General features: G+C 32.8%; 1 protein-coding gene across 1 annotated transcript in view; it reads right to left on the minus strand.

Moving 5' to 3' along the window:
• Nucleotides 1-1,103: 1,103 nt before the first annotated feature.
• The window catches only part of LOC145303575 (uncharacterized), a 115,837-nt gene continuing 104,904 nt past the window's right edge, over nt 1,104-12,036 (minus strand). Inside the window, exon 17 of the mRNA XM_080145118.1 lies at nt 1,104-1,772. The gene's annotated coding sequence lies outside the window, so the exon portion shown is untranslated. The remainder of the gene's footprint in view (nt 1,773-12,036) is intronic.

Genomic DNA, 12,036 nt, shown 5'->3' on the forward strand with positions numbered 1-12,036 from the left:
ATAAATTTTACGTAAAATGAGCATCCCACTTTTTGGCCACCAAGCGTTCGAGACATGTCACCTCTAGCATTTTTTCAAGTTTGGCGATCGAGGGGTGGGGGTGCAAAACTGTGGCAAATAAGCTTTTTTGCATCGACTGATGAGTGACTTTTGTTTTTTTTTAGTAAACCAACTGTCAGAAACATTAGCATGTTCAATGTAGCGACTATATAAATTAAAGTTCTTACCTTAACTTTAATTTTTGTTAATTGCCAGTCATGGCATTTGATGAAATCAAATATAATTAAAAGAGTTTGCACATCGTAGCAAGATATGACTGTATTTACATAAAGAATAAAAAAACATTTGCTCTCTTTGATTGAGTACTATCAACGACCCTTGTTGAAATTCAATTATTATTTTTGGATATCTTTTTACCTGGAATATATATATATATATATATATATATATTAATGAAATCAAAGGGATCTAGTGTTTACCTGATATAGACAATGGTAAAATTCAAACTAATATAAATAACAGTATTTATATATAGAAAATTTAATCTTACTTCCTGCTATTTTCCTCCTACCTATAGCCTTGTTTTTTTTTTTTTTTTCAAGACTAAAGCCAATAGGCGTCTCCTATGTTTGCGATAATCATCTTTTGTTTTTATTAGCTCCTTACATCAAGTGGCTTCATGCCTTGTCTGAGGTGATTTCCATTAAGGAAATGTGTACATTGTGTAACTTGTGCAGACAATTTTAATCTCTGTAATATTAAAAATGGTCATTAAATAAGCAAGTGTATATCATCCGTCAAAAACGCTGGAAACAAATTATGCTTCGTCAATGTTCATACTAATATTCATATAAAATTATATAATTACGTCAATAATAACTTTTCATAGATAAATTATTATTATTATTATTATTATTATTATTATTATTATTATTATATATATATATATATATATTTTTTTTTTTTTTTTTTTTTTGATCGAACATCTATAGAAAAATAAATCTACCACTATTTAGAGTGAAGATTTCGTTTTTGACTTTGTTCTAAACGCTGGGGGCTATTTCTCTTTCCAATGTAAGTCGGAAACAAACAATTCCAAAAAATTATAATTTAACAACACACGTTTTATTTATCAATAAAGTGTACATGTAAATCAGTGCTTTTATTGAGTCTATCAAAATATTTTAGGCAAACGCCAGAAAGAAAATAATTAGTAAATTATGATTTCAGTGGAGAAAAAAAAAAAAGTAGAATTAGGAAAAAAATTGAAAGTTGTTAGGATTTTTCTTAAAAGTATATATATATATATATATATATATATATATATATATATATATATATATATATATATATATATATATATATATATATATATATATATCATGTATAGACGTATTTATATTACATAATAATACACGTATATATCTCATGTGTAGATGCATATATATCTCATGTATAGATGTATTTATATTACATGCTAATATATTACGTATATACATTTTCAGAATTAGTTTCAACAGTGTTCAATGAGGAAACAATAACATCTTCTGTAGTATACTCAGTGCACCATTTTTTCCTTTAAAGAAAAAATCCCACGTCTTCATAATATTAGTAAACCAAAAAGAATACTTTCTCTTATTCGATTGGCCTGGAAAAGTTTACATAAAGGTGATCAAAACATAACAAGGAATATGAAGCAAGCCGATTATTTTGTCGTGCCAAGGGAGGTAAGCCTGTTCCAGTCAACATTTCAACATTTTTGTTTTCAGCATCTGAAAAGTAATTAAAGCAATTTTTTTAGAACACATTTTCCATTGTAATTACAACTAAAAGTTTCATTAAATCTGTGACAAAATCTTGAACGATATGAAAAACTCCTGAAAAATATAAAGACTGTGTAAATGGGTAAACTGCTAACCATTCACCATTCTGGAAGAGAAAATGTGTGTCTATATATATATATATATATATATATATATATATATATATATATATATATATATATATATATATATATATATATATTTTTATATTTTCCGGTTATAAGATAGACGAATATTGGCTGAAGAGAGCTTGATAAGGATACCTTAAACGGGCCTTATTATCGGGCTTGAAACCGACGGTACCAATGACCTGTCTCAACTAACAACTTTCTGTACACAAAATATAAGTACGCTCTTAAAATTTGGATTTTCCTTTTAATTGAGCACTCTGCTGGAATTCTTTTTCCAAAAAAAACTAATCATAATTATATATATATATATATATATATATATATGTGGATTTTTTTAACAATCAATTTTAATACCTTTTAAATGGTATTATATTGATTATTGTACCAATATTAACCTCGGTTTAGCTCGATGAGAATTCAGAGCAATATAATTTATACAATCAGAAAAAACAGAAAAAAAAAAGGTGTAAAAGCATACATTGGTAGTACGAGCACTCAGTTTAAAACTCGGCTAAACAATCATATTTCATCATTTAACAAAAACAATAATAGTAGCAGAAATATAATAAATAACACAGCAAACACTAATAATACTAATAATAACCATAGTGGGAGGGAAACAAATAGAAAGAAAAATAATAATGACACTGCACTTGGGGAATGGATACGTGAGCTAAAAAGCAAAAATATAGAGTACACTTTGAAATGGTCCGTGATAGGTAGGGCAAAAAGTTATCATCCATCAAAATCAGGCAAATGTTCCTTATGTTTACTAGAATCCTACAAAATACTAACATCTGATAAAAACTCATTGTTAAATCACCGTACAGACAACATACAAATATGTCTGCATAAAAATAAGTTCCTAATATCAAGATATAGATAATAAGTAAACAAATAGATAGACAAAAAACTGAACAAAAATATTTTCTTTTCACCAAAAAAACCGAGTTTAAGATAAATGAATAAAAAATATTAGAATAGCAAATAAACTTATAAATAACAAACCTGAATACAACATAAATACACATGATTAATAAATAATAATATGATAAATAAAAAAATTAGCAAAAATGACAAAGATTAATGATTGAAACAAAAAATAAATAAGTTATTTCCCTTTGACTACTAAATTATAAGGTAAATGCACAAATTCTAAAAGATGTAAGTTAATGACTGAATAAATAAGAAACAAAGAATTGATAGAGTTAATTCCCTTTAATCGCAAAGTCAGAAAAGACCGTAAACTTGACACTAAACATTATAAATTGGAAATAACGAAAATAATTAACAAAAAACATAATATAAGAATAAGAAATAATAAATATGTACATAATGATAACCATTTTAGCCTAATAAATAAATAAATACGAAAAAAAAACAATAACAGAAAAAAATACGTATAGACGGCTAAAAAATAAAATGTAACGTAAACACCCAAGAGATACGAAAAAAAAAAAGGAAAAATTACTAGCTTAAGAAGAAGTTAAAAAATTAATTAAATAATTTTGTAAATAATAAATCAAACGTAATAAAAGAAGAAACAAAATAAGAATGCAGAATTAACATAATTGATATTAGATACATAAATTGGAAAGAAATTCAAAAACCAAAAAATACGAAAATAAGGCTAACAAAAAGAAAATATAGATCTATAAAAACCCCATGGAAAATTTTAAAGATGGCAACCTCGATAAAAAAAATTCCATCCCCATGTGAGTTTTAAAAACAATTTTTTGACTGTAATTAATTGATTTTAATTGTCTCCGAAGAGAACGGTAAATAATGAAAATTCGGTATGTTATAATTAAAACAACCGTTTGTCCTTTTACCCTTCGAAACAGCTGTCAGACTAAGAAAAAATATATAATAAAATGTCATAAGAAAAAATAATAAAAACAAAAATTGTGTACTACTAAAAAAAAAGGTGTTGTTTTTTCTGATTGTATAAATTATATATATATATATATATATATATATATATATATATATATATATATGTATATATGTATATATATATATATGTATATATATATATATATATGTATATATGTATATATATATATATATGTATATATATATATATGTATATATGTATATATATATATGTATATATGTATATATATATATATGTATATATATATATATTAAATTATAGTGATTCAATTAATTTCAAAAATCTTTTTTGAAGTGAATATATATTTATATATATAATTAATTTATCATTTAAATATTTATTTAAATAATAAATATATTACAAATAATAAAATTACATTAAATTAATTTAAAAAATAATAAAAATGTGGGGGCAACTTGAATATAAACAAAGGACAGATAACTTCTCCCTGTAAAGCACTCAGGGAGTGAAAAAAAACAACAACAAAAATACACCACATATCGCTTATAAAAAAAAAAAAAAACAATCTTATATATATATATATATATATATATATATATATATATATATATATATATAAGCGGTGGGTGAGTGTATTTAAATGGATATTTGATGAGGTAGTTTGCGGACACCGATCACATGGTCAGAGGGTAGAACTGCAGACTTGTAGAAAATGTGTAAGGAAAGTCCTTTAAAATTACTGCGCCCTCTGTAGATGTATAAGGAAAATCCTTTAAAAGTACTGCGCCCTCTGTAGATGTGTAATGTTGCAGCAACGTAAAGCAATTCAATAACCAGTAAACACCGGTTTTGCACGGAATCCAACTAGCAAGGTACCTAGACGGACGCGAACGGTTACTCAGAACGGACCCAACAATCGGTTACTCAGAACGGTCCCAACAATGGTAAGATATGCTCACACCCACATGGCACGAGAAGCAACAGCAACACGATTCCCGACCAAGTCAATCATCGCTCTCCCAACGTCTTTCAATCACCCGCTTTTATGGCCGTTGCAGGCCGGCTAAATTTGCATATTGCGAGAATTCATGTGATTTTGCGAGATATCATCCTTTACAAAAGACGGCGGCCGCCATCTTGATCTTTCTTTCTTTATTTTCGGTCGGCGACGCCGAGCCGGCCCCGAGGTAAGTCTTTCCTTTTCATCCGTCACTCTTACGCACCCACACAACACACAAACACGCGGGCGCTTGTCTCCTGGATGCACATTACAAGACTCAACTAGATTGTTATAGGTTCACACCCAGGCTAGGGATAGGTGTTGGTGATACAGCAAAACAGTTTGTGGATGACTATATTAAAAGCCCCCCCCCCCTTTTCCGTGGGAAGAGCACTGTCATAAATGTATCTCACTCACTGCTTAATTAGCATTAATGCAAGGGTCGCTGTTTGTTTTTAATGAAACAAGCAGCTCGAGCACTGTAATGGGCGAGTCTATTTAAATAGACATATGATGAGGTCGTTTGCAGACACCAATCTCATGGGCTGCATGTTAGAACTACTGACTATCAACTAAATGGTTTTAGGTTCGATCCCTGGCTAGGAATGGGTGCTGGTCTAATCGCACTGATGAGGTGTGATACAGCAAAACAGTAGTGTATATGGATGATTATATATATATTTACATCTTTTTTTTTTTTTTTACAAGGTGGTCACCACTTATCAAGGCCCAGAAGCCACTCAGGGATAAGGGTTATTGCGTGTACAGTACGTTAGTGTTGAGATTTGATAAAGTGTCTTACTTAAGGGGGCGGTTAATCAGGAATTTGTTTATGTTGGACTTGAAGACATCCAGGTTGTAGTCAGGTAGAAAACAGGCAAACCGAACAGAGGCATGCACTTCTACAAAAGAAGCTTTATTCATGGAATCTACGTTTAGGTTTTGGCACAGATAAAGAGTGGGGGAAATTTTTGACAGTGGTTTCAGCTAGACGGGTGTTTTTTGTGAAAGATTGGCGAGGAGTGGGCCAAGGATTGGAGCTCAGACGAGCACTTCCCATGGAAATAACGATAAAACAAAGACAGGCTCGCAATGTCTCTCCTGTGGGAAAGAGGTTGCAGGGAAGAGAAAAGGGCACCCCCCCCACTAAGCCACGAAGCCTATTTTGTACTCTGTCAAGGCAGGATAGGCTGTTTTTAGCAGCTCCTGCCCAGATGTGGCAGCAGTATGCCATCCTTGGACGTACCTGGCTTTTATATAGATAGAGAATTGCATCAGCAGTGAGATATCTTCTGGAGCAGTAAAAGGATCCCACCATTTTTCCAGTGATTTTGGCAACAGACTTCATGTACGTGTTCCATTTCAGGTCAGAAGTAAAGGTCAAGACCAGAAGCTTCTCAAAACGGAGCTTCCCCTAGACGAGAGCCATCCATTTCAATTGATGTCAGATGGGGATCAAAGCGTTGATGATGTAAAGATAGGAGCTTGGTTTTAGATGCATTAAAAGTAACCAGCCACCTCTTCCCCCACTGTACCACGCGCTCGAGATCAGAGGAGAGAGAATCAGAGAGAACTTTGTCATTTACGGCCTTTGATATGTTGCCATAGATGGTCGTGTCATCAACGAATGATTTAAGTATATGTTTTGGAAGATCATTGATGTAGATCAGGAAGGGAGTTGGGCTCAGGATAGACCCCTGAGGACTCCAGTATTAATACTGAGAGCCTCTGATTTCTGCTCATCAACCACTACTCTTATGAGCCTATCAGAGAGAAAGGATTTAATGATTGAGAAAACATTTCCAGTTATACCATAGCTGGTAATCTTGTGAAGTAGGCCCTTATGCCATACCTTATCAAAGGCTTTTGATATGTCAAGAGCAATTGCCCTAGAGAAGAAGCCTTTGTCAAGAGATTTACTAATCCTATGAAATATAACCGTTAGCACATCTGCGGTAGATCTGGCAGAATGGAAGTCATATTGCATGTCACTAAGAAGGTTATTTCTGCTGAGGTGGTTGACTATTTAATATGGACCCCAGCAACTCATGACACACAGGAGACTTATTGGTCTGTATTGAGAGGGAGACGACTTATTACCTGAATTCTTAAATACAGGGCATACTGATGAGGTTTTCCAGGGTGTTGGAAAGCACTTCTCCTTAAGGCAACACTTAAACAGTTTTGTAAGTTTGGGGGCAAGTTCTGGTTGAAGCTTTTTCAGCACTATAATTGGGATGCCGTCAGGGCTAGTTGCTTTACTGGAATGAAGGTTCTTGATTAGCTTGGCGACATCATGCACAGATATTTGTATGTTGCATAGCGTTATAGGAGGAAATACGGGGAGTTGATGGCCTTCGTCGCATAGAGTAGAATTAGCTGCAAAGTTCTTGGCAAATAGTTTGGCCTTGTCTGATGCTGACGAGATGACCTCAGGTCCATTAATGATGGTTGAGATAGAACACACGCTTCTGTTCAGGATCCTGTTTGCTATTTGCCACAAGTGGTGGGAATCAAGCCACTGCTCAGCTACTTTGGATTTAACGGACTGAGCATATAGCTCTTTTGCATTTTTTATTACTCTTTTACAGTGGTTGCTGCCAGTCTTGAAAGCAGCTTTAGTTACAGTGCATCTATTACATTGGTAGCTATGGAAAAAGTGATTTCTGCACGCGATGGCAGCAGCACATTCTGGAGAGAACCATGGCTGGCTGTTAGGTTTCTGTTGGAACTTTTTGGATGGTATGAATCGGTCTATGCCTACAATAAACCATTCGGTCAGGTCTGATATTATGGAGGACACATCCTTTTTAAACATGGAATGCAGGGGTAGATCAGATATAAATGTACGGAAGCTATCTCAGTCAGCTATAAAGTATCGATATACAGTATGGTGCAGAGGTATGTCTGAAGATTTATTGCATTTCGTTTTCATCTTAATTGATACAATTGAACATGAACATAGCTCAGGGGAAGTTTTGAGAAAAAGGTCTAGAAGGCTAGCGTACTGACCGGAAGTATCGAGCATACAGGTGGGTTCTTGAACAATCTGGGTGAGGTCATAGGCAATGGAGAAATCATGACAGAACCTCCTCTCATCATCTGTCTTGTTTGAGTGGGTCAGCCATTCCACATTGTGGACATTGAAGTCACCACAAATGTGGATGTTAGCCGAGGGGTGTGCAGACAGGATGTGGTCAATTTTCTCAGATATTCTCTTAAGGAGAGTAACTCTGCTGTTGTGGGGGCGATAGAGGGTAAATATAAATGCAGTGGTGTAAGCAAATGCAACCCGGAAGCACATATAAGGTAAATTAGGGTCTTCACTGAAGATATCCCTACCACACGGAAAGCCATCTTTAATGTAGGCAAATATTCCATGCCCATGGCGATCTTGGGGGTCAGATTTAGATGTTATTTGCATATGTATATATATATTGTATATATATGCATATATACCTTTTATCAATTTTACATAATCATTAATGAGCATGCTTCGGTCAACCAGTTACAAGTAACTAGTGACCTCATCAAGCAATATTGCTTATAAAAAAGTTCAGTCAGTAATAGAAATTTGTCAGTAGTTTCAAGCACAAAATATATCAGGGGTTCACATCACGTGGTATTCAAAATAAAAAAAAGATAATGGCATTAAATATAAAATAAAATTTAAAATATATGTAAAAAAGAAAGAAGATGAAGAAAAAGGTGGGGAGGGAAGAAATGAAAGTGTATCTCAAATAGACAGAAAAACAAAGAGGAAAAAGAGAGCAAAGAAGAAAGGAGAAATAAAAAGAAAGAAAAGAAAAATAGTAAAATCACAAAACTATAAGATTTAAAATTACCTGATAAAAACCTTTAAACGTATATATTAATAAAAACATAAGACAAAAGCAAAACATATTTACATCTAGAGAGGGAGGAAGTATAATAGACAACTTTAGACACAAGCGTCTGGGGTTAAAAAAATTATAGGTCAGCAATAAAATCAACCCTTATGATAATTTAGAATGAATTTAAGTAAAAATATTTTGATTGAAGATTTAAATTTCATTTTTATTTATTGATAAGAAAAAAGAATTAAAAAAATATATTAATAATAATAAACTACTACTATTATTAATAATAAAAAATAATAATAATAATAATAATAATAATAATAATAATAATAATAAAATGATAAAATAAAAATAAAAATAAAAAATAGAGTAAAAATAAATAATAATAAAAACAAAATACTACTTATAATAATGATAAAAAATTATAAAAATGATAATAATAATAATAATAATAATAATAATAATAATGGTGATGATAATAATTACAACCACAACATACATATAATATACAATAATAAACATATGATAAATAATAATAATAATAATAATAATAATAATAATAATAATAATAATGATAATAATAATGATAATAATTACAACCACAACCAACGTAATAATAATAATAACAAAAAATATAATAATAATAATAATAATAATAATAATAATAATAATAATAATAATAATAATAATAATAATAATAATAATTCATCAATTTTGGCCAATTTCTAATTTCAAAATGTCAAATAAGAGGTCATTTCAGGGGCTAAAATGATGCTGACCAAACATAGAACAAGATAACCATCAAAAAAGAAAAACCCGAAGGAAGAAATGGATAACGAAAGAGAATAGACTCGTAATGGAATGCTATTATAAAAGCCACCCTAAATATAGATATGGAGGTTATCGGAAATGAATGAAAGAACTATGGGACTTGTCCAGTGACTACCATATGACAGAACAAAGAATTGTGGACCAACCAAGACTGATACTCAAGAGATGCTGACTCTCAAAACTAGAACTAACAAAAATGCAGCAAAAAATAAATGATGAAATTAAACAAGAAGCATCCCCCAATTGAACTGCATGTATAGAAACCCAACAAGTGGAAGCCCCACAAGTAAAAAGGTGGAGAACCTACGAAAATCAAACTCTACAAATGTAGAAATCAAGAACCGTTCATCATAGCCATGATGCCCCTGAACAGTATACTGAGAAAGTGCCAAGCCGAATACAAGTTATCTAATATAGAGGAGAAAATGAACCACCTGATGTACATGGAAGATCTGAAACTTTTTGCAAGAACCGAAAAGGAATTAGAGATACTAATAAACACTACCAGAATGTTCAGCCAGTATATCCAAATGGAGTTTGGAATGGAAAAGTGTGCACTATTAGTTATTAGAAAGGGAAAATGTTGTGGGGGAACCACCCTCAAAATGGATTAATCCATTGTTCATATCAACTTTATGCATGATGGTCCCAGGCGGGGATTTAATTCCAGAGCGACGCTCACATGCTCGGTGAATTACCTACACTTTTCGTTTGTAACCTTTCCGTTTTTCATGTAATACATGTTTAAACTGTCTCCGTTGTTCTGTTCTTCTTTGTGGCTACTTGCGAGCCATAACAGAAAACTAAAGATGACAGAAGGCATGGAACTATCCAAGCAAACGGAGATGAGGGCACTAGGGGAACAAGACACCTATAAATACTTAGGAGTACTGGATGCAGACACCATCAAAGCAACAGAAATGAAAGAGCATTGCAAAAGAATACCTCAGGAGTACAAGAAAACTCCTGAAAACGAAATTATGTAGCAGAAACCTGATAAACAGTATAAATACACAGGAAGTATCACTAGTAAGATACTCTGTGCCGTTCATAGGGTGCGCTAAAGAAGAACTGAGACAGCTCGATAAGAAGACCAGAAAACTCATAACCATGTACAATGCACTACACCCAAAAGATGATGTTGACCAACTCTACATGAAAAGGAAAGATGGCGGGAGAGAACTAGCTTGTATAGAAGACTGTGTGAATGATACAAAAAAGAACTAGAAAAATACATAATGCAAAATACTGAAAGGATAATTATGGCAGCGAGAGACACTGAAAAAATCAACAAAACAGAAAACCGAGAGACAATGGATAAAACAAGAAAAGAAAAATAGGAAGAAAAAAAACTAAATGGAAGATTCATAAGAATGACAAAAGATGAGAATAATGAAAACACTAGGACATGGATGCAAAAAGAACACGTAAAGCGAGAAACTGAATCCCTAATAATCGCAGCACAAGATAACTCGATTAGAACCAACCACATCAAAGCAAATATCGACAAAAGAAAACAGCAAATGCAGACTCTGTGGACAAAGAGACGAAATGATAAACCATATAGTAAGCGAATGCAGCAAACTGGCCCAAAAGGAATACAAGAGCAGGCAAGACCAAGTGGGGAGGGCAGTCCACTGAGAATTATGCAAACAACTACATCTTAAATGCATAGACAAATGGCACAAGCATAAACCAGCAACAGTACTTGAAAACGAGAATTACAAAATCCCATGGGACATGAACATACAAGGGATAAACCTATCCAAGCAAGAAGACCGGATGTTGTAATAATCAATAAGATTACCACAGGATAATATCAGCTGAATACAGGGTGAATATTAAAGAAAAAGAGAAATGGAGCAAATACACAGAGTTAGCCAGAGATATGAAAGGGATATGGATGATGAAGAACATCAAGATATTACTTATAATAATAGGAGCACGAGGAACAATTTCGAAAAACTTTGAAAAAAGAATGGGAGAAATTGGAATCAGAGGAATGGCTGCAAAGATACAACGAATAACAATAATGAAAATAGCTGAAATATTAAGGAAAACCCTTGAATGTGGAGATTAATACACATGAACCACAAACTGCTGCAGAGGCAAAAAAATGAAGTGTTACATGGAACCAAAAACATTGAAGCTGCATATCTACAGGTTCACTATCCCCTCACCCATCCCCTCCCATTGCCCCCTCCCCCCAAGAGTAATATCAAATAGTCGTGAAGGGTCAAGGAGAGATTGCTTACCAGACCTCCACTGGATGTGCAAAGACAACTGGGACCTTGGGGAAGCTTATTGCTACTCAAATTTCAGTGGAGACCAATGGTCGCTGCCAGCGAGAAATAAATGGTAAGCAGCTGTCGCAATAATGCAAATTTATTTGCAAATGTTATTGTAAGAGGTGGAGAGTACTGGAAAACTGAGGAAACTTGTTGTCACTCAGCTTCCAGGGAAACACCACAGATTGTTTTCAAGGAGAGATCTTTGATGACCTGTGTAAAAGCTCCTTGTGAACCGCTAATAATAATAATAATAATAATAATAA

Source organism: Euprymna scolopes, chromosome 19 (genome assembly GCF_053919585.1).
Source record: "Euprymna scolopes isolate OS-2025 chromosome 19, ASM5391958v1, whole genome shotgun sequence".
Lineage (NCBI taxonomy): Eukaryota > Metazoa > Mollusca > Cephalopoda > Sepiida > Sepiolidae > Euprymna > Euprymna scolopes.